The sequence below is a fragment of the Onychomys torridus genome, chromosome 2 (genome assembly GCF_903995425.1).
Source record: "Onychomys torridus chromosome 2, mOncTor1.1, whole genome shotgun sequence".
Lineage (NCBI taxonomy): Eukaryota > Metazoa > Chordata > Mammalia > Rodentia > Cricetidae > Onychomys > Onychomys torridus.
The window spans coordinates 61,682,729-61,707,160 of record NC_050444.1 but is presented as its reverse complement, the minus strand read 5'-3'; the positions used below and the strand labels follow the sequence as shown (position 1 = coordinate 61,707,160).

The 24,432-nt window shown below is 45.1% G+C and overlaps 1 protein-coding gene across 1 annotated transcript in view; it reads right to left on the bottom strand.

Annotated features, from left to right (window-relative positions):
* Window positions 1-18,062, bottom strand: part of Aco1 (aconitase 1) — a 67,245-nt gene extending 49,183 nt beyond the window's left edge. Inside the window, exon 1 of the mRNA XM_036178182.1 lies at window positions 17,849-18,062. The gene's annotated coding sequence lies outside the window, so the exon portion shown is untranslated. The remainder of the gene's footprint in view (window positions 1-17,848) is intronic.
* Window positions 18,063-24,432: the final 6,370 nt, after the last annotated feature.

Here is a 24,432-nt window from a genome sequence, read left to right as displayed (position 1 = left end):
GGGTGCCAGGAACCAACCAAAAATTTATAATAAAATCAGCTGCTAAAATTACCAATACCTACCATGGTTCGGCGAGGACCAATCAGCTGATTTCCTTGGCACTGTTCTCAGATGCCCTGGGTGCAACACCAGTCCTCACATGACTCCTACTACTCTGCCCACCCTTCATAGCCAGGTCCTGTCTTAGGATGGATGCGGTGACCAACATGGCTCCGGCAGAGAGTGGCTTGTATGAAGAGCTTTTACTGTTGGCCTCCCTTTTTCTTTAGGAAGCTGGGAACTCTAATAGTATTATGGCCACAAAGCAAACCCTACTTGTAGACATCAGAGGAGAAAGGAGTACTTCCTACCACTGAGTAGAAGCAGGCACCAAACTGAGTACCCCCAGCTTCTCAAACGGTGGGCTGCAGCTCTGTATGGGGTCATATAACTGCATGTGGGGGTTAGGAAAAATTTAATGCAGTCACCAAAAATGAACTCGAAATCCAATGCGTAAAGAATCTGAGGTGTTTCTGGCAGTCTTCACCCATACTGCGCTGAGTGACTTCTCTGCAGCCTTGGCTCTGAGCACACATGGGCACTGCCACACCAATCAACGTTGCCCAGGACCTCGGCTCAGATTCAAGACTACTGTACATTATGAACTGCAGTCAAATTTTTCTGTTCTTATGGAAACATAGTTACTTAATTACAGAAAACAAAGACTTTTCATGTTTTGGGTTTTTTTTTAAACCATCATTCTTGTAAGTATTAAATTAGTATATCTGAGTTATATTGTATTAAAATGTTTGACTTTAAAAAGTGCAATTTGATTGCTAACTTGAATTTCATTTAAAAAAAAACATTAAATGAATTTTGGATTGGGATTTCAAGAGTTTCTGACAGTGTCTGAAATGTCCCTAAGCGTGTGTTTGTCATTTTATACTATGCATTTATGTGAAGCAGCATTTTCAGCATTGATGGTTAAAAAAAAAAAATCAGGATACCAATGAACTCTAATTCTGCAGGATCAAATATTCAGCCAAGATTTAATTCTTCATATAAAACAAAACATGAGTATCCATCCCATTAGTGTGTAAATTTCTTTTTTCTTTAATAGATAAATATATATATATATATATATATATAATATCAAAGATTTATTTTAAACTATGCTTCTTTAAACTTACTTCACTAAGTGTTTGGAATCTACACCTTTTTCTACACCTATACTTGGGGTCATGTAAAACCCCCTAGCCAAAAGGGACCTGGAGGTAGGGATGTGTAAAGCACCTCTTATACTGTCTTCTGCAGTCCTGGCAAGAACGCCATCAGTGGAGCACATGGGCATCCCATGTCACATCTGTAGGAAGGCAGCTCTGAGGGATGGCACACCGTATTTATCATAAGAAAAGGCAGGATGAGGTTTGAACTCAGGCTGCTTCCAGTGCCCGACTCCACTTCATGGGTATGAGGCCCCCTGCTGTGACGGTGGTGCTGGCATGATCAGGCTACCATCTGCCCCAGCCTAAGATAGCTATCAGAAACCTTCGAGGACCAGCTCAGTATTGAATGGTGGAGTTATTCTTTTTCCTGGCACCTACTCTGAGCCATGTCTTACTACATGTCCCTGCCCATCTTTACTGAGCCATGGGTCAAAAACAATAGTAACTGTGTTAGAGCAACTAAAAACTGGTTTTGCTTAGAAATTGGGAAATAATGCCTTTCCATAAATCTGGAGGACTCAAGAATCTAGGAGCACTCCAAGGCTCCACCCACATTATCACTCTTGGTGCAAACCTCCTCAAGGTCTCAGTTATTTGGTAATTCCACAAGAAATCTCCAAGTGACCACATTTCAAGGAGGAAGTGAAGGAGAAGACCTTTGGCTTGGGAATAGGTCCAGATCTAGCATAGACTCTAGGCATGGTCAATGCCTTCTAGGTCAGCCCTTTCCCTGGTCAAATGCTAACCCATTCCTAATCCTCAAGTATTGCCATACTCTCACAATCTTCAAAACTGCCCCAAGATCTGCAGCTTTGTCCAGGAAGCTGACCAGCCGGCTAGGGGGCCCTACCTACTTTTGAGCAAACACAGGCCCCAGCTTTCTGCTTCTCTGTCTGTGCTCTCTCCCCCTGTGACTTTGCTCCAGCCTCCCTTCTCTGTTTTATCTAGCTAATCTGCATATAGTAACATTCTAAGACAGGAATAGACCCAGTCTGTGAACTGTGGATCTGGGGGCAGGGCCAGCACATTGTTCTAGTGTCTTCTGTTGGGAAACTGGAAACGGCAGCGGGTTAGGCTGCTGCATTTTCCATTTCACAGAATGGGATGATACTAGAGGAAAAACAAACAATTAAAAAGGCAACGATATCCTTTTTAAAAATTTATTTATTTGTTATATATACAGTATGTATGACTGCAGGCCAGAAGAGGGCACCAGATCTGATTACAGGTGGTTGTGAGCCACCATGTGGTTGCTGGGAATTGAACTCAGGACCTCTGGAAGAGCAAGCAGCGCTCTTAACCTCTGAGCCATCTCTCCAGCCCAGGCAATGATATCTTTAGGAGCAAAGCTAAAGCAATCATTTAGGGCCTATCCTCCTTGGAGGCTTAGCTGAATACTTGGGACTCTGGAACACTCACCTCTAGCTACTTAGTCAAGTAAAAGCTCTAAGAGTTCTTTTTGTTTGTTTGTTTGTTTTTTGCTTTTGTTTTTGTTTTTTTGCTTTTTTGGTTTTTGGTTTTTCGAGACAAGGTTTCTCTGTGTAGTTTTGGTTTTCCTGTCCTGGATCTCACTCTGTAGACCAGGCTGGGCTCGAACTCGCAGAGATCCGCCTGGCTCTGCCTCACAAGTGCTGGGATTAAAGGTGTGTGCCACTGCCGCCCGGCACTCTAAGAGTTCTTATAAAACAGGATTTTATAAAGGATTTTTTTGATATATATATATATAAAATTTCCCACCTGCACTAAGTAGGAAACACTTCACTGTACCTACATTCTGAAAGTAAAGATAATTATCTGGTAGGATGGTGGTTCAAAGCTAACCTCCTATGAAGTGATGGCTGCATGAACTGTACCTCAGGATTCTCACAGTTCACTCTGCAGAGGAGAGGAGTGTACAAACACGAGTTTTTGGAGGAAATCACAAAACAAACAAACAAACCAAAACCTAAACACCAGGCACAAGTAGCTGAATCTGAGGACGATACAGAAGGGGAACTATGCAGATGAGGAGTTCTGAGTCTACACAGTCTTGCTGTAGACTGTCCTCTGGTCTCAGTGCAGGAGATCTGTGGGGATCTGGAGCTTTCCCTCGTGCATATCCGGCCTGGGTTAACCTTCGTCACACCCTAGGCACACCTTGGACTTGGTTATTCGCACATGTTGCCAAACAACGCTGCACCTTTGTACACAGAGCTCTAGCAGGCCCCTAATCTACTTAATAAATTGTTGGCTGTCAGTTCCTAGAAGCAGGGCACCTAGGTGAAAGGATTTGTATGTCCCCAAGCACTCAGGAAAGGTTGTATTAGTGTAATGATCCTTCTTTGGAGCAGTGAACGGAGCTGCACAAACCAGGCAAGATAGTTTGTTCTTACACTTTACCACGTTGGGAGAAGAACAGCCAATCTTTACATTTCCTTAACAGCTAGTAGAGTTGAGTATTTCTCATCTGCATGTGGGAATTTCTTCATTTGAGAACTGCTTATCAAGGCTGGGTGTGGTGGTGCATGCCTTTAATCCCAGCACTTGGGAAGCAGAGGCAGGTAGATCCTGTGAGTTTGAGGGCAGCCTGGTCTACAAAGTGAGTTCCAGAACAGCCAGGGCTACACACAGAGAAACCCCCCCCCAAACCAAATATAAATCAATCAATCAATCAATCAATCAATCAATCTGCTTATCTGCCAGTAAGGCCAAACTGAATGAAAAACTGAGATTTGGTGACCAAAGGCTCTCATCTCCAAGGAATGTAAGTGAGATCCTAATGCAGGCAAGTGTCAGTTCTGTAACCTCAGAGAGAATGGGACCGCTCTTGCTCTCTCTCTCCGGCCTTGAGATTTCCCCATACATAAATGAAGCTCTAAAATGTGTTGCACAATTGACTTTGTGCTTGAACACCCGAGAGCCTCACCGCCTACAGCAGGATAAGAGGCTCACCAGTTTAAAATGTGGGCAAAACGCCCATCTAGGTGAAGGTGCTTTGCCCTGCGTGGCCCCAGACTCCACTTCCACATCCAAGCAGTACTCTTACAGTCTTGTATGAAAAAGACTGAGGCCAAAGCATCATTCTTGCTTGAAAAGCACACTGAGCCATATTCTAGGGAGCATAAGTACCAGAGGGCACCTGCCGATTTTGTCCACCAAAGGCATATTTGTTTGGAACAGGTGATACATCAGCTAACTGCCAGTGATCAGGGTTTAAAAAAAAAAAAAGGCTGCCTCTTCTTACTCTGACTCCAGCCTCCAGATGAACTAGGCCTATGTTCTCTCTCACTATCAGACTGAATCCTGTCAGGGTGCCTCATGTTTAAACAGGCCCTGCAGTCAACAATGCACTTGTACCCTCACAGGAAGGAGAGGACTGGTCCTGCCTCACAGAACCCCCACAGCACTGGGTGAGGGCAGAGTTTGGGGCTTTGGGGTTTGTTTGGGGGCAGTGCATTCACTTCCTGGGAACTGTGTGTTCTGTCCAAGCCTGACAGGGCAGGAATCACCCCTCTGGGGTCTGAAGCACAGACAGCATACCTGAAGGATTGCTCACTTGGGACATCCAGAGGAAAACAAGAGCAGATGACAGATTCCTAAAGTCTGTGTGACAACAGGAAGAGGTTTCCTCAGCATGTCTCGCTGTGTAGCTCCTCTCTTCCTAACCCTTTCTAAATGCATACAGCCTGCATGCTCACAGCTGTCAACCCCAAGGTCAGAGTCACCACGTTCAGGGTTTACTTCAGTTCACTGGAAGACAGCCATGCCGCTTCTTCTTTCTATTTAAAGAGAGATAACTGGTCTTATTCCCAAATTGATGGTTCTGTATCTAAACATTATGCTACTTATAAACAACCTTGTTGTTGTTGTTTCGTTAAAAGAAAGATTCCAAGGATGTCTATGTAAGAATAAATGGAGGTCAGATGTCTCCAAGAAGCCAAAATTATCATGGTTTGTCTCCAGCTCTTCCACAAGCAAAGTACTAGAAAGCGTTGCTGTTCCACGTGCCGTGGGTGCCTGTGGGAAATGGATGTTGTAAGATGGCAACTCTGATCCTTCTAGCTATTTGTAAAAGTGATTTCAACCAATAAAAACCTCTTAACTTACAACTAAAAGCATGGGTCTTGTAGGACATTTGCAACTAGGTAACTTAGACAGAGAGGCCAACACAATTGTCTATCTTGGGAGAGACTAGAAAACCACAGTGGAGCAGACAAGGTCTTGGAGAAAGCAATGGCTTTATAAGAACAATCAGCTCTGAGACAGGACCGATGGCTCAGCAGGACCCGAGTTTGAGTCCCAGCAACCACATCTCACAACCACCTGGAACTCCAGCTGACCTGATGCTCACTTCTGGCCTCTGCAGGCAATGTACACATTTGCATACCAACACACACACACACACACACACACACACACACACACACACACACACAAATAAATCTTGAAAAAAAAATACTGGCTGTAAAGGTGGTGCACACCTTTAATGCCAGCACTTGGAATGCAGAGGCAGGTGGATCTATATGAGTTCAAGACCAGCCTGATCTACATAGTGAGTTCCAGGACAGTCAAAGCTACATAGTAAGACCCTGTCCCTAAAAAAAACAACCAACCAAACAACCAACAACAACAAAACAGTCACCAGCTCTGGTAGCACCTTTCTCCTGAGCACTAATTATATGCCAGGTACAGAGCAGCCAGAGAGGTGAAAGCATCCCACTCAGAAAGCCTGCCCACCCCCTCTTCTTGCTACATTTGGAAGTTATTGCTCTATTTCCTCCAGTCTTCTGGCCTATTCTAGATACCTGACCAGAGCCATATATATCTAGACTTCTTAGTGGATGTTAAAGAATTAGTTTTCATTTAGGTAGCTAACATTCCTGTGCTTCACTTTCACATAAAATGCATACAATAAGGTAGACTGCAGATCTAAAATAAGGTTGGCCAATAGGCTAAAAAAGTCATCTCTAAGGAAAAAAAACAAACAAACCAATTGTGCATTCAATGGATATTTCTTTTAATTATCTATTGCATATCAGGAACTATTGCAGGCCCCAGGCAGACTCCAGCAAAGAGACAGAGACAAAGCTCCCACCCGTATAGACCAGTGTATACACACAGACTGAACAAGTAAACAAGTGTATAAACAGAATACGGGGTAGGGACCTGTTCTTGGTAAAGCAAGGGCGGTAGGCAGCTCAGAGGCAATGGAAGGAGGGTCAGGTGACCAAAGAATCCTCATTGAAGTCACCCAAGCAGAGAATTGAAGGCACAGCTTCTACATGCAATTCTCAATTCAAGGTATGAGCAAGAGGGTGAGATCCCATGCAAAGGCCCTGTGAGAGGCCTCTGGTGGGATGAGGGAACAGCATGGAGGCCATGGTGAGCGAGGACAGAAGGAAGGCACAAGGGGGGACTGTGGTGGTGGCAGTGGTGGGGCTACTTGAGGTTTTCCAGCCATTGGAAGGGGTTTGATAAAGACTATACATTCCTGGCTGTCTACTTAGTTTAAGTTGTAGGCTTTCAACATAAGACTTCTTTAAAATTTGATGAGACACAAACTCAGTAAGAAAATATTAGATTATAATTAAGATGTGGCTATTTCCTAAATTTAAGTTCATTACTAAGTAACACTGGAAATTCTTGGGACACATCACAGAAATGATCGTGTCTTACTTAGCAGATGTGCATAGGCTCCACAAATACCGTCAGGATTTGGAGGACAGGGACAAGCCACAGCATGCCTGACAAGCTCTTTCCTTCTGAGGGCTTCCAGTCCTGGAGGGAGAGTGTTCATACCCAGACCTCAAAGACATAGAATATAAATTAACCCAACTAAGTTATTTTAAGTTAGTTGAAGCAAACCAAGACATCAGAAGACTCATTTTTTCCCCTTTTATTATCACTGGGTGGTAATAACAGTTTCTTTTACAACATGTTGCTGAATTTCAGCATTTATAGATTCCTGAGACACCTAGGAACAACAGGACATGGAGCACTCATCCAGAAAGCAGAGACTCTGAGGCAGAGCTCCTCAGGTTCTAGACAGCCTGTCTCAGCCTCTGCTCGGGAAAGTCACCTTCAATTCCTCTGGGTATGCGGGTCTTCACTCTGAAGGTTCTTACGGTCATTAGTGGGCTTAGTAAGTGATGCCTGCAGAGACTCCAACTATGCTCTTCTGCATCTAAGTCGTGTGTGTGTGTGTGTGTGTGTGTGTGTGTGTGTGTGTGTGTGTATGACAGAGAGAGTGAGAGAGAGAGAGAGAGAGAGAGAGAGAGAGAGAGAGAGAGAGAGAGAGAGTGAATGTGTGTATGTGTGTTGTTTTTTTAGACGGGGTCTTGATGCACAGCCCAGGCTGGCCTCTCAATCCCCCTGCCTCAGCTTCCCAAATGCTACAATTTGAGCATACCTGCCACCATGCCTGGCTTGCAGGTACATTTTGAGGCAGAGCAGAGGAGAGCATGACATATAGCAGGGTCAGCTGAGACTCATTCTTTAAGAAACCTGAATTTCTCAAGCCTCTGAGTTTATGTGGGGATGAACTTTTAATTTACATGTTAGGATGAGAAAGGATGTCATCATAAAAAGCTGTATGTGCGGTCTCCAGCGATCTCCCTGGGCCACTTTTGCCTTGGCATTCACCAGTTTTGGAGGCCCAAAGTGGTCTTGTCAGGGCCTCAGAACTGTCTGGACTCAGAGATGATGACTCATGATAATGAAGTTCCCGGAAGCCTTCTATCTATAAACCCCCATCTCAATGATTTTCCACGAGCCTTCTATCTCTTTGACCCACATATTCCTGCCCCATGGCAGCTTCACAGCGAGGGGGGTGGGTACCCTGAAGCCAGAGGCACACAGGTTGAGATAGGGACTGCAATGCAAAGTCCCTCAGACTCTTGTTCCAGCTCAGTGAATCACATGTGGCATGGCTTACACACGACTCCCACTTCGTTAGGTCAAAGATGTGCTGTGGAATCATGTTTTTGTACACTGTCAAGGTGTGTCTTTGTCAAGGTGTCTTCTGATGGCGTAATAAAGAGCTGGATGGCTAACAGTTAGGCAGCAAGAGGTTAGGCAGGACTTCCAGGCTGAGAGAGAAGAGGAGATGAATCTAAGCAGGAGAGAGATGCCAGAGACACGGAGAGGAAACAGGAGGTGCAAGATGAAGATAGGTAAAAAGCCGTGAAGCAAAACATAGGTTCATATAAATGGGTCAATTTAAGTTCTAAGAGCTAGTGAGACCAGCCTAAGCTATAGGCTGAGCTTTCATAATTAATGAGTCTCTATGTCATTTTTTGTGAGCTGGAGGCCCAAAGAAAAACCCACCTTCAAAGATGTGACAAGTGGTAGAGTGACATTAACACCTTGGTACCTCTTTGGACTATTGAAGGAACAGCTAACCTGGGGCCCATGGGCCACATGGGTCTTAGGACAGCTACGAATATGACCTAATACATTTGGAGATAACACCACCATATTACAACACCTCCTGGTGTGAGAGATGGAACTGATGGGTTCACTCATGCATTTGCTATTTAAAGGGGTGAGGAAGTTCCCATCCTCAGCTACCCTTGGACAAAACAACAACAACAAAAACCACAGCAGTCAGAAAAGAATCCACGTCTCCCACACGGCAGCAGTGGGCACAGGGTGATGAAGAAGCATCTAGGCCGAGCACCTCGTCCATCATGGGAGAAGGGACACCACCACGCACCGTCCCAAATCACACCGAAGTAGCGGACCGATGAGAGAACACACTGGCAGAGAAACACTGGACTCAAAGACATAAAAAAAGTGATGTCGTCCGAATCACAAAGTCCTTCTGGGTGGAATATGGGGCACAGGAGGGAAAACTAGGAGAAAGGGACGGTCAAGGTCGAGGTCGTGAGGGAGACCCCACTCGAATTTACACTGGAGACAAGGGGCAATGTTTGAGGCTTTTAGGCAGCTCCTCTCGGCCATGATGCTAGACTGGTGTCAGGGAGGCAGGTGCTTGTACAGTCACCATGCTTGGAAATGGGGGCAGGGTTGGTGAGGATGTGCAGGAAGGAAAGATCCAGGGGAGTTAAAAAGTAGGCCAGGGCAGGCGAGGTGGACTGAGGGGTCTAGGGTTAGTCCTGTCCCTTTTTTGGTTGAAGCATCAGAGCCAGCTCGGCAGGCCAGGAGCCCGGGGGTGGGTGGGGCCAGGACCCAAGCTGGGAAGAACAGTGATGGCACGAGGCACTAGAGACCAGAAGAAGCTGCTATCCAAGGATGTGTGAGTTGCCACTGCAGCACCAGGCACCTCACGAGTACTGACAAAATCTTTAAGCAACCTATCCACAAAGACACCACTCTCTTATTTTACAGGTGACAAGACAGTAAGAAGGGTCAGGTCACCTGCTGAGGCCTCTGGGTGGTAGCCTAGCTAGGAGTTAAACTCAGCTACAGCCAACTCTCTTGCACGCAGGGTGCAACCTCTCAGCTACAGGCAGAGCCATTCCACATACAAACATCCAAATTAATAGTGCTTAAAAAAAAAAAAAGAAACTCACAAATAACACCATTAGCAGCACCAGGGCAACTGGTGCAGGCAACACCACCCTGAGTGCCAAGGCTGGAGAACGGAACACAGACTCTCGCCCTCCTTCCATCTCCCTGGTGCAGCTCTCAAACATGGCAGATTCTTGGCAGTTCTTGACCAAGTCTATTCCCTGCTCCTCTTCTCAACCCCAAATTCCAACTAGTGAATCACTTAAGAGGCCAACTTAGGGCGATGCACCTTCTTGAACCACGCCACAACCTGTAACCTGTCCTGTAATTCTATAACAGTCCCAGGAAGGATGAGGAGGACAATGAATAATTAAGTGTTCCACACAAGTCATTTGGAATAATGGTCCAAGGCAAGTCATACAAAGACAAGCTTGCCCCAATTGCTCAAAGGTCGGGAGAGAACAAGAGAGAACCAGAATAGAACCAGAATAGGGACATTCACATACATCTGCAAAGTCATCAGAGTACTTGGGTAAACTCTTGACAGCCAAGTCTGGGAAACAGTTGGCACAGAGAATGAGATGCCATTCTGTGGTTAAAATGCATTCAGAGGTAAGAACCAGTGCTGAGTCTCTCTGAGATACAGTGCCCAGCAAGGTCGTTTCATGTCCATGCAAGTTGGTAACATTTAATCCCCGATTCTTTGGTTTCTGATCTGCACTTTAGTCCAACTGCCCCTTAGGGCTATAGACAAGAATTCTTTCTAGCTTGTTAAACCTCACTTTGTTTCTTTGCATGCTTAAGGTCACAATGCCTGTCTGTACATCTTTGCCCACATGGCAAGCGGTGCTGGGATAATTGAGTTAGCACACTTAGCATAGTGCATTCTGGGAGCTCTATGACATAAGAGAATTGATGAGATTGTTACCTCCTTACTTTATAGAGCTTGGTAGGCTAGAAAAGTAGACTGTTTCTCTTACTAGAGATTTAAATTTACACCTTAAAACAAATTTATTAAGCAGAGTCAAGAAAGTGACCCCATAAGATGTATTTTTAGGTATTTTTCCTGGGGTGGGAAGAAGCATTGTAAGGTTGGATAGACTTAAAGGCTCCAGATATATGTTCAAAATAAAAATCTCCTAAAAACAAGCAAAGCAAACAACTGGTCCATCACAATTCTTTAAAACTTTAAAACTCTATGCAGATGAGAAAAACTTTACTTAGCCATAGGTAATGTCCAAAAATGTATCTTTTATACTCATTTTTTTCCTCCAGTGATTCTAAAAATATTTACTTACTTGCTTACTTATTTATTTGGGAGATAGAGTTTCTCTGTGTAGCCCTGGCTGTCCTAGAACTCCTTCTGTAGACCAAGTTGGCCTTGAATTCAGAGATCTGCCTGCCACTGCCTCCCAAGTGCTGGGATTTGAGGCCTATGCTACCACTGCACTGCAAGAATACTTTTATTTAATGCATAGAGTGGTTTGCCTACCTGTATGTATATGCACCATTTGGGTGCCTGGTATAGGTGGAGAGGTCAGAAGAAGGCATTGGAGATACTATGTGGGTGCAGGAAACAGAACCCAGTCCTTTGGAAGGCCAGCTTGTGCTCTTAAACTGCTGAGCCATCTCTCCAGTACCCTTCAAAGGAGTCTTATCAACTCAGTTTGGCATGTCTTCCTTGAGGATCTTCTTTGTGGTAATTACTAGGTACCACAGGAGAAAAGAAGATAAGAAGACACACCTCTTATACAAGGATTACAACCTAAGAGAAAAGACAAGCATACGCACACGTTTAATTACAGTAAGATAAGGGGAAGAGGAAAGATCAGCAGATAAAAATAGCTATGACTGGGGTCTGAGGAAGGCTTTCGGAAAGCCAGAGTGGACTAGGACAGAGGGAAGGCCAAGGCAGACTTGGGAAATGCAAGCAGGGCTCAGGGAGTCCCAGGGCTCCACCTGGCTCACACTAGGCAGTTTGAAGAGAATAACAAACAAACGGCAACACAACACAACGGAGACATGTGTGTTTTCTGCTGCTGTTAATTTAAGTAGCTGAAAATGGAGGTAACAACCCCGGCAGAGGAAAAGGAAGAGGCGGGCAGAAGGGGCTATGGATGAAAACGAGGCTGGCCAACGGGCCATGTTCGGAACCTGCAATGCCAAGTCACTCCCTTCTCCATGCACTTGTGTGCCCCAAATTTCTTAATAAACTAGTTAAATATGAGAGATCGAGTTAATGGGAGGGGGGAGGGGAGGGAAGAGAGGCTGATTGAGAGGAAGATGGTCAGCTGATGGCACTAAACCTAGAAAGAACCTTCTAGGTTCTAAGTCAAGTGGATAAAGGGTCACAGTAGACTCCAGGGGGAAGTCCACACAGCACATGTGACTCCAGCTGTTGGTGTGCCTGCTTTTAGTTCCCCTGCCTGGCTCTCTTAGTTCTCCTTTTCCCACTGGGAAAAAGATGTGCAAAGCTCTGCTGCCAGGCAGGCTGTCGGTAACTCAGCCTAAGAATGAAGCAACTCTGTTCTCAGTGTTTGTGTAAACAACTGCAGAGGTTGGTTTTAATCATAAGCAAGTCAAGAATCTGTGCTGGAAAGCACTGATAAGCAGGGATGAGGAAAATCCAAAACCCAAGTTAACCACATGACTAAGAGAAAACCACTCAATACTGTGGCAAACCTACTGTCTTTACCCAGGTGTGTGTGCATGCACACACCTACTTGAACACACACATCCACACACACGCACACGCACACACTCACATTTTCCCTCCTCAGAAACAAAGAATCAAAGGTAAATAGTCTTTTTAGACCTTTTATTTTAAAAACCACACCCCAGATTTTTGCAAAACCAGTACAAGTGTTTGCATAAGGGCCCATCAAGGAATAGTTTGATTTTGAGACCTCTAACTTCTGGCAAGAGCTTAAGTCAAACACTAGGAAAGAATAATGAAATGTTTTGACTTGAGAGGGTTTGCTCTGAATGTTTTGAGTTAATATATACTAGTATTACAGATACTATTTCAGAAATGTGATGTGACAATGTCACTTGATGTGGTGGTTTGAATAAGAATGACCCCCATAAGCTCATATATTTGAATGCTTGGTTATCAGGGAGTGACACTATTTGAGAAGGATTAGGAGGTGTGGTCTTGATGGGGGAAATGTATCACAGGGTTAGGGGTGGGGGCTTTGAGGTGTCAAAAGCACAAGCCAGGCCCATTGTCTCTATCTTCCTGCTGCCAGAGGATCTGATGTAGAACTATCAGCTACTTCTCCAGTACCATGTCTGCCTGCGTGTCATCATGCTTCCTGCCATGATGATAATGGACTAAACCTCTGAAGCTGCCAGGATAGTGTCTTTTCACAAGAATAGATATTGGGGGGGGGGGGAGTTGTAGCTCTCTTACCAAAGAAATCACCCATCTCCCTTTAAAGGCAAAGGTTGTTGGGATTTAGTTTTTCTTTTTAAGGTGCAAAAATAACATATAAAGAATGTTACAGGATAGATGAGTATGTAATAATAATAAAAAATAAATAAATAAATAAATAAATAAATAAATAAAAAAGAAGGAAAGGGTTCCAGGCTTGGTTTTACCTGACCCCACTATTCAGAAATGGCTACTCTTAACAGTTTAGTATTTCTGTTTTACATTTCTGAGGCAACTTCAAAGTCACGGTGTGAGATCACATATGAATACAACTTATGTATGTATACAGGTAACAAATATGCATGTATCTACAGTGTGTGTACAAATATGTACATATATATATATATATCATATATAATAATAGTTATAATACACACATGTATAAGGAATTTTGTCCCTGCCCTGAAGTGAGGGTAACTGTTAGAGACGCTACTGTTTTGTGCCTACAGTCAAAAATCCACACTGTATTAGAAGGCAGGTCCATCCACCCCAGTGTAAATCCGAGGCACCTCCAAGGAGTTGGGAATAAGGATTTCTACTTATTGTGCATGACAGATGGTCCTTCTGTGAACAACCTACTTTGGATTTTTCTACAATTGATTCTAAGTCCTCTGTAGTCCCTACGTCCACATATATCCAACTTGGAGATTCTAGTCCCAGAATTCCTGAAAAATCTTCTTTTCTTATAAAGGAGGTATCTTTGAAACAGGGTTCCTCTTTATATTCTAGTACAAAGGTTTGTAAACTATGGCCCAGCACTTGTTTTTATAAATAAAGTTTTATTTAAACACAGCCATGATCCTTTGCTTGTATATTGCCTGTGGCTGCACGGTTGTAATTTTTGCTGTCTGCTCCTTTACACAAGAAATCTGCTGATCCATATTAGCACATTATAAACACAGTTTTTTGTTTTTCTTCCATCAAACATTTTGAAAGACTTGAATAATACACCCCATACCTTGTATCTTTGCTCAGGCTAAGGGGTCTGGTTTTGCTTAAAAAAGAAAACAGAAAAGAAACCAAACAAATCAAATGCACCTTGGCTCTGACAAGAGCAGCAGTGTGCTGGTAAATGTTTAGCAATTTGTTCCCTAGGTAGAAAAAACTCAGACATGGAGTGCTGGATGATTTCCACAGTGTAAATATTCTCATCATGGCCCATTTCAAGCTACAGAACTGTAACACTGCTGAACACAGAGTTGAGAAGAAATATGCACACATGCTAGCATAAATCCCTTTCAGGAAACCACGGGTGCTTGGGATATCTACTAACAACAGCTTAACTGTGAAGAAAGAGACATTGAGGTTCTGAGAGATCAAGAAGCATCCTCTACAAGGCTAGTCTAAGAACTGACATCAGGTTGGAAGGGATTCTCCCATCCAGACTCTAGATGCCTCATGAAGAGGTATTTCTTCCTAAAAGGCAGAATGGGCAAAACATGACAAAAGATATTTGCCAGGCACATGGTAATAAATATTGGTTTTAACTGTCATCTTCATGGTGTAGGCCTCTGGTTTCCTTCACAGATGCTTCTGAAGCACACTTTACTAGGGGGTATTGCTCTTCTGGTAGGACCATGTTTCATGTACACATGCAGACAGGGAATTGTCTCAACTGACCAGTCGTTACCTATGCTCTTGACTCAAAGTTCCAGATAGGCCCCACATCATTTACACTCATTAATTTCTCAAAGTCCAGAAGAATTGGGAATGAGATGAACACCCTTTCAAGGGATAATTAAGGGAGGCTCCACCATTACTGTGGAGTCATAGGCAGAGGATACAAGTGCTCAGAGTTTAGATCCTAATCCCCTTTTCCCACCTGTGGGAACAACAGCACATGCACAGATCATTTCCATCAGCCAAAGCGCTTAAATTGGTCCATCAAAACATGCTGGAGATGTCTTTCTGTATAAAATAAAATGCTGATTGGCCAGTCACCAGGCAGGAAGTATAGTACAGGCAGGACAAAGAGAGAGGAGAAGGCTGGGAACTGGAAGGCTGAGTCAGGAGTCACCAGCCAGACACAGGAAGCAAGATGTAAAAGTACCGGTAAGCCACAAGCCACGTGGCAACTTATAGATCAATAGAAATGGGCTAATTTAAGATATAAGAGCTAGTCAATAGTTAGCCTGAGCTAATGGCCAAGCAATTTTAACTAATATGAGCTTTTGAGTGATTATTTTATAAGTGGGCTGTGGAACTGCGGGGGCCCGAGCAGAACTGAAGAAAACTCCAGCTACAAAAACATGATAGCCTCTTTGGGTAGAGAATAGAGAAGTTTGTTTGCTTTGATATATGTAATTGATAATATGTGTACAAATTCTGTCTCAAATTTGTATAGACAGAACATAAACCAAAGGAAACAGTCTAATAAAGGATTCCATCTATTACACAAACATGATGGACAACAGCTTTCTAGTGGGGGCCAGAAAATATTGTTGTGGAATATTAAGATGTATTACATATGTTTATGCTATGGAGTATTGGTTTTATGATGCAAAGATGTGGTACATTTGCTTGATTAAATAAAATTAACCTGGGCCAGGAGGCTGAGTCAGCAACTAGCTGACAGGAAGTGGTAGGGAGGGAGCAGATGTAGTTAGGGTTCGTAAGTGGGGGCTGGGCAGAAGGACCCTGTTTTTGGGGGAGACATTGAGCTAAGAGAGAAGGTTAGCTACTTGCTATTCAGCCTCTCTGAGAGAGCAGGATTTCACCTCAACCCTTGAATCCTGACTTCTATAGAGGAATAGGGATTTAGATGAAGTTTCCTTTAGCGGCCCTGATAGAGCCGGTGCCTGAGGGACCAGAATCCCTGCCTGGCTATGGCCAGGGTGGCTGAACCGCTTCTGGTAGCTGTGGAGTGGCAACTGCCAATTGGGACAGCAGGTGCTTATGGGCGGCCACTGAATTCAATGGAAAACAACAGAGGACCTTTCACAGTGATAGCCAGGTGGAAGGGAAAGAACTCAAAGAAGACAGGAAAGCACATCTCGACAAATCCAAGTCTAGAAACTACAAACAGAACTGAACATGGGGGTGGGGGGAGGCAAGAGCATGCCACCCTAATATTCTAGTCTAGTCTATTTTTATTTATTTATTTGTTTATTTTGGTGTTTGAGACAGGGTTTCTCTGTGTGGCCCTGGCTGTCCTGGAACTCGCTCTGTAGACCAGGCTGCTCTGGTATGTTGCCTGTGGGCTGTTTTCACACAGCAGCGTAAGAACTGCATGGTTGTAATTTGTGCCGTCTGCTCCTTTACACAAGAAATCTGCTGATCCATATTAATACATTCTAAACACAGTTTTTTGTTTTCCCCCTATCAACCATTTTGGAAGCCTTGAATAACACACCCCGTACCTAGTATCTGGCCTCTAACTCACAGAGATCCTCCTACCTCTACCTCCTGAGTGCTGGGATTAAAGGTGTGCACCACCGCCGCCGCCTGGCTCATCACCCTGATATTTTACAAATGACCTCTCAACTACTTGGTAATCTTACACCACCTCCTGTACCTTTGGCATGGTCTCTCTATACACTCTTCTCAGAACCCACAGATCTGGTTTGTCACATCAGTCCTGCAATCCTTATGCTTACGTGGGTCAACTCAGCAGGCATAGAAACAACCTAGGCACACATGAACAGTACTGAGTTTGCAGAAGGCTGCAGCCGCCATCAAGTGTGGGGATCTAGGACTTAGATCCCAAGTGAGGTCAAGAGTGGTCGTACATATCAGAAAGTAACAATTAACACTCTCCATGGTGCTGGGTGGAAGGTTCCTAAACAAGGTAGCAAATCCGGTGAACTATGCCTTTCAAGCATACGCTACCTCAATAGTTCTAAAGTGTGGTGCAGAGAACACGTAGGCATCTGCAAGGTCAAAAACACTTCCAAACAATACAAAGATGTTACATTTTCAGGAGTATATTTGAAAGTCTCCAGAAGCGACATGATATGTCATACTGCAACAGACTGAATGCAGAAGCAGATGTAAGAATCCACCTGTCAGCCAGCGGTGGTGGCGCGCTCCTTTAATACCAGTACTCTGGAGGCAGAGGCAAGTGGATCTAAGAGTTCAAAGCCAGCCTGGTCTACAAAGCGAGCGAGTTCTAGGACTGTTACACAAAGAAACACTGTCTTGGGGGAAAAAATGCACCTTCTTCTTCTAAGCAGAGAGTTGCAGAAATGTAAAACAACGTCACTCTTAATAACTTTGTTTTGTAAAATAAAAATTTTAGAAAATGCTATGTTAAATATAATTGGTCTATTCTGAAATATTAAGCATATTAAGTGTCTGTCTGTCAGTTTTGTTTATACACGGCAAATATCAATAGGTACAACCCACATAACAAAGGTTCCTTAATCACGCAAACGGTCCTAAGTCCAAAAGTTCAGCAACTTCTTAGAGGCTGGGTTTCTCAACCAGTCACCATGGGCTCTGAGCCCAACCATTCCACTGAGGGTGTCTCTCGCCCTCATCCCACTTCTCATCGCCCCCAGTAGGAGACTCCCTAATCTGCCTGCCACAATCGCAGCCTTCTCTATCCCGTAGGCCGGGCCTGGCCGCACAGGCAAGGCGAGAGAGAACTCCCGGGGCGCCGAGAAGAGCCACTCCCAGTCCAAAGCTACGCAGGCTGAGGAGCGGGCGGAGAGGTCACCCCAGGAGCGTGCTCCGCGGCCTCCCCCAGCTCGTCCCGTGTCCCCGCGGTCTGCAACGTGTAAAGGCCTGCACGGACGCCCCGGAGGCGCATGGTACTCACCGCTCACTATGCGGCTCCGCGAGCACACAGCCTGGTGCTACCAAGGACCCTGCCCGACACTGCGATCTACCCCGTAGAGCCGTCTTCCCGACGCTGCTAAAGCAAGGCGGGATCCTGGTGAGTGAGCGGGCCGGAACCAGCTGCGGCAGGAGGGGGGCGGGGCCTGGGCCTCACTCTGCCCAGAGGGGCGGAGCCTGAACACCTCCTCCATTCAGAGGCGGTGGGCCATCGCCGAGGGGCGGGGCCTGGACCCCCCACCCTCCGGAACCCTCAAGACAAGGCAGAGGGGCGGAGTCTAGGACCTATCCCATCCCAAGGGCCTGAACTCTAAGCGCGGCCAAGGGGCAGAGCCTGGAACGCCTCTTCTTTCCAGAACCTTTTAAGACTGGCCATGATCGAGGGGCAGGGCCTGGGATCTACCCCGCCCCGAGGGCGGGCCCTGGAGGCTGAGGCTGAATAGCGGACCCGGGCTCTCCAGTCCCAGTTCTTAGATCCCGAGAATCTGGGCCCCAGGCTAGGGCAGAGCCTAGGATCTGCTCCGCCCCTCTGTACGGCCCAGGCTGGAGTGCCTGAAGCTGAAGGCCTAGGAGCTTTGGCCCTAGATCCCCCTCGGCTCCGCCCCATAGGCGGGAGAAACTGGACCTGTGGCTCAGTCCCAGGAAGTGGATAGCTGACTTGTAGGCTTTCCCTTGCACGGGAGAAGGCTCACTGTCTCTCATGTGTCGCAGAGTGTGATGTGTAACTGCCTGCCTGGCGCAGGGAGTCCAAAGAAGACAAGCATCCTTTCCTCACCTTTCTTTAAAAAGCTTGACGGTAGGTATAGGCTTCTTTTTCTGAGTGCCTCAGTACACCACATAATCAGTCATCTCCCTGTCTCCAGGTCTGCCCCTCCACCTTGTCCTTGTCTTCTTGTTCTCACCCCAATTATTGTTTTGTTTAGGGTTCTTCGTGGGGTTTTAGTTGCTTTGCAGTTTGGTATAGTTTGGTATATAGAAAGAATCCCGTGAGGCCTAGGCAGGTTTAGAGCTCATTGTTGGTGGAACTCAGCCTGACCTTGAACTCCCTGCACCCACCTTTCAAGTGCTGGGATTTAGGTGTGCCCCACCATGCCCAGCCTTTTTAAAAAGTCAGTTTCCCTGTTTTTACTTGGACGAGGCATGGGAAGTGGACATCAGGAATACTCTCTAGAAATAGAACCCCAACATTTTTATGGCTTACTCAGGCAAAAATTTCTATGTATAAAACTTTTTTAAACCTATAGCAACCCTTTATAATACATGTCCACTGATCTAGTCTGAGCAACGAGGCTGGGTGTGCCTTCTGTTTGTAGGGCAGTTTAGCCTCTCAGGTCGGTGTGAATTCAAAGACATGATTATGGTTAGCTCTAAATGAAAGGTGGTAAGGTTCTCTTGTCCAAATTTGGAAAATCAATGTAGATTTCTACTCAAAGGCTAGGCTGTAGTTCCAAGCTGTCAAAGCCTGAGGCTTATCATTGCTCCAGGTACTCAAGGAAGAGGCCTATTGCTCTGGATTTAGAGTGCCCAGCATGCAGCAGGTGGAGTTAGAACTCTTGAACCTAGGTATAAGGACCCTTGCTGTCCAAGAGACCAAGCTGTGCACTCCCTACTTTCTGTTCTCCAGAGCCCCTCAGTACAACCTGCCTAGCTTGATAAAGACTGTAAGTAGGCAAAGAGATTATTTATGGGGTGCTATTACTGTGCCTGATAACGACATCTCAGGAGGCAGCACACAGGAGAGAATCCGTCCAGACCAATGAGACAAGGGAAATAGCCTGCTTACATAACCAGAAGACTGGATGGCCTGCTTTCGAATGGATTGTAATCCTACCAGTTACAGCCCTGCCTGTGCATAGCTCTACCAACCCCACCAGTTACAGCCCTGCCTGTGCATAGCTCTACCAACCCCACCAGTTACAGCCCTGCCTGTGCATAGCTCTACCAACCCACCAGTTACAGCCCTGCCTGTGCATAGCTCTACCAACCCACCAGTTACAGCCCTGCCTGTGCATAGCTCTACCAACCCCACCAGTTACAGCCCTGCCTGTGCATAGCTCTACCAACCCCACCAGTTACAGCCCTGCCTGTGCATAGCTCTACCAACCCCACCAGTTACAGCCCTGCCTGTGCATAGCTCTACCAACCCCACCAGTTACAGCCCTGCCTGTGCATAGCTCTACCAACCCCAAGTGCTGAATAAACCAAAGGACAAGCTTCACTTACAAACCAATCACAAGCCTCACAGTGCACCAATCATAGTGTTTTTTTTGTTTTGTTTTGTTTTGTTTTGTTTTGTTTTGTTTTCCAGAGTCAGTAGAGAGTTACCCCCTTCTCTAGTCTGGAGAAATAACAGCTTCCCAATGAGCAGGATCATATTGTTTACTGGCTTTGTCTCGCAGAGAGCAGTCTTCCAAAGCCAGCGCAGTTTGCTGAAGAGGCCATGGCTGGAGCAGGGGCTCCCAGAGCAGAGGTTTTAGCTTAAGCCACAGTCAGTGGTTGCAGTGCTCTTCGATGCTGGGGAGCAGCTGCCTGTTGAGTAGCAGTATCCTCCCAATCTTGCATTTTGAAGTGTAACTTCTTAACATATGAGCTATAAAAAGGAAGGTGAAACAGCAGGATATTTTAAGACAGGCTATTTCTCTACCCTGCAGGGACAGGAAGTACTCAAAATAACTTCAGGAAATCCCTGAAACTGACCAGATTCACATCCATACCCCAAGCATACAGAAGCAGTAAAAACTGTTCGGAGTCACTCTCAGACAAGCCAAGCTGCCTGGAAGATGCAGAGCCAAGCTGCACTGCCTAGAAGAAACAGACTAGCAGAGCTGCCGGGAGGAGATTCAGACCATCCGTGCCACCTAGACTCGACACTTTCCAAACCACTGAATTGCTTGTACACTGTGCATTGTGTTTTAGGTCTCTAGCTTTTGTGAGTTGTTGTCTGTGTTAGCGTGGAATTTGGTGATGCAGCTGTCTCTGAATCATTTCTGCTCCTATAAGTGACCCCTCACACATATTTCTGTAAGTAACACAAAACTCATGGGTTCACCAAGTTGGACTTTGACAGTATCTGTACTTTGGTCTCTCATCAATTTTCTGTCGTGAGTGAGTAGCCATTTGTTCACATCTCCCTGGGAATGGTGGCTCAGCATTTTCCCATGGCATCTGTGGTGCATTTAAAGCAGCCACAGTGCCCTGATGACAGTCTTGCCAGTTGCTAAGATGAGCTGCTTGGTAGATAGATCCCCACCCAAGGCAGTTAGATACAAGGAACATGTTTGACAGCTGTAAATCTAAAGATGAAACCTGTCTGGCCCCCAACAGCTTAACATATTAGGAAGGACAGTAAGCATTTGAAATGTGCTTGCATTCAAGTCATAGTGTTTGTCTTTAACTATGCTTAGTCTCTAGCCCAAAGTCCATGGGCAAGAGCTGGTCTTTCTCATCTGTCTGGCCAGTCTACATAATAATTGAAAGCGACTCCTGCACAGTGGGAGCTCCCTTCTAGACCTCTAGACCTCGGATTAGGCACACAGCACACACAAACATTTGTTCTCGCAGAGAGATCCTTTATTAAGCAAGGAAGAAAAGTTAAAGTGGCTGCCTTTTGACTCTGGCAGAAAAAGAGCAGAAAGATACCTTGTCAGTGTAATTTATAAGAGTAGGAAAAAAGAGGGGAGGTCTGTGTTAGGATGGGCCAGGATGTAGAGGAGATAGGGGATGAGGGGGAGGGGACAAAGGGAAGGGGTAGTGGTACTTGTCCTGGAGAGACAAAGGACTGCCTCTGGATAGAGAGGAGACGACAGATGTGGCACATGGGCAAATGGCAGTTTATAAAGGTAAAGGGGGGAAGCCCCATGTTAGGATGAGGTTGTAGCTGGAGTTTTCTCCAGACATGCCCAGCCCCATGGGCCCCACAACTGCTTAAAAACTAGTCACTCAGGAGCTCCTATTAAACTGCTCGGCCATTATCTCAGGCCTACCACTGTCTAGTCTTACACTTAGACTCAGCCCATTTCTATTAATCTATACCTTGCCACATAGCTTGTGGCTTACTGGTAACTTACATCTTGCTGCTCATCATGGTAGCTGGCAGCATTTCCTGACTCAGCCTTCTTCCACCCAGCATTCTTCTCTCTCCTTGTCCCGCCTTCCTGCCTGGTTACTGGCCAATCAGCATTTTATTTATCAATCAACCATAGCAATATATATTCACAGTATACAGGACATCCCACAGCATGAGGTGTTTAATTTTAATTGGGCATGTTAATTAGGTGAGCTAAAGGGGGCTTCTGATTGCTGGACCCCATGATAGCTGGACCTTGGTAGTCAGCCTCAGGAGGAGGAAGTGACCAAATAAGGGACTAGACCTTGGTGGCTAGCTTTAGGAATGCAAGCTAACAGTTTTTAGCAAAGCAGAGGGAATTGGGGAGAAGGGCAAGGCCTGCCAGAGACACAAGCTCAAGTGGGCTGGTGTCCCTTCAGTAATACTGTTTCCAATGGAATAGAGCCCCATGGCTGAATCTTTACATATCATTCAATTCAGCTCTTCTAACTACCAATGAAGAGTTGGTAGGTATGAATTATGCCACAGTGGATTTAGTCCTCGGTATATCTGACTTTCATGCTTCAATACATGCCTCTCCCATCATGATACCCAATGTTACCCGATACTGTTTTTAATTTTGAAGGGGAGGTATAATTTATTGTATTCCAACAGAAGAGGACACTTTGCATCCACTTCCCAAATTCTTGAGTGCCCACCATATTAGATGTTCACCACTAACCCTGAAAGAAAATGTTAGCGTCCTCCTGGGAGTTAAGGAGGATATCAGTAAGATGACAGTGTGTGGAAGGCTGGGAGGGTGAGGACAAGTCCAGCTGTCTTGTCTTGAGGCAGCCCTGTCTTGAGGTTCAGTGACAACATGGATACAACTGATAACCAGTGAAGAAAATAATCACAGATATGAAGAGAAAGGAGACAAATATGCCTGGCAAAGCCTGAGAGGAAATAGTTCCCATACCCTTCTACTCAGCTGCTCTTTGACGTGCCGTCAATGACATGGTGTTTGGGAACAGAGTGGCCTCTCTTCCATTGCCATCCTTGCAGCTACTCTGTGGTATTTGACTGGGGTGATTCATCTTAGAAATTTTAATTTTGAATAGGCTTTTCCAACTCTGTGCTTTCATAATTCACTTCTTCATTTTTGGATTCTTTTTTGAGGCTCATTCACTGTTCTCTTCTTCGCCTTGGGTCACATGTTACTGTGTAAGCTCATAAGTTTTCCTTCGTTACTCTGCAAGCTCCCTACCACCTCCAGCTGGAGCCTGCTGTGTCTCCACCATATTAAATGTATTATTGGAAATAAATGTTAATCTCCATACTCCCCATACAGACTAGAATCCCTACTCACTTATGTTACTCAACCTTCAGATCTCCACACTCTTTATTTCTAGTCATGTGTAGCATCATCCCCTGAATGTCCCAAAGGCACCTGTCATTCATCATATCTCAAATGGGAGTTTAGTGTCCTCTCTACTCTCTGTTCACCCACCCAGTCTCTATGTCATCCTGGATCTTATATATTGAATTTAAATTTCATGGTTGGTTGAAAAAGCTGAACACTCAGGGGCTTGAGAACCTTGTGACCATTATTACACAGAGTCTTCTTACTATATTTCTGTCATGGTGCAAAAAGTTCTAGTACCCTAGAAGAATGTGATATTTTATGACTTTCTGAGATGAAACCACTCAAGTGTGGTGAGTGCTCAGTTCTGCTTTACTGGCCAGCAATAGAAGGGCCTTAAGAGGTTACCATATTGAGCTAGAAACATTACTTTCTAGAGCCTTCTATATGAGAAGAGTAATAAGGATTTTGTTGGTGTCTTTGTTTTTTGTCGCTGTGGTAGAACACTGGCCAAAAGCAAGTTGGGCAGGCTAGAGTCTATTTCATCTTATACTTACAGGTAGAAGTCCATCACTGAGGTGACAGGCAGGAACTTGAAGGTAGGTACTGAAGCAGAAGCTATGAAGAAATGCTGTTTATTGACATGCTCCACCTGGCTTGCTCAACTTGCTTTTTTATACAACTAGGGACCACCTGACTAGGGCAGCTACAGCGGGCTGCTCCCTGCCACCACATTGATCATTAATCAAGAAAATGCTCCCACAGTCTTGCCTAAAGACCAATGTGATGGAGGCTTTTTTTCTCTTGAAATTCCCTCTTCCCAGATGACCCTAGCTTGTGTCCAGTTAGCAAAAAACTAACTAGCGCAGTTGGAGATCTGTTAATCTAGAAGGACTGCCTCTCTGTTCCACACTGATGTTGTGGAATATTAGTTTGCAATGTGTTAAATTTGTTTATGCTATAGAACATTTGTTTAATGATGCAAAGATGTGTTGCATACTTGTATGTGAAGCTGTGTTACTTTTCCTGTCTAAAATACCTGATTGGTCTAATAAAGAGCTGAATGGCCAGTAGCAAGGCAGGAGAAAAAATAGAAAGAGAAATCTGGGGGAGAGAAGACCTATGCGAGAGAAGATCTAGGAACAAGAAAAAGAGGAGG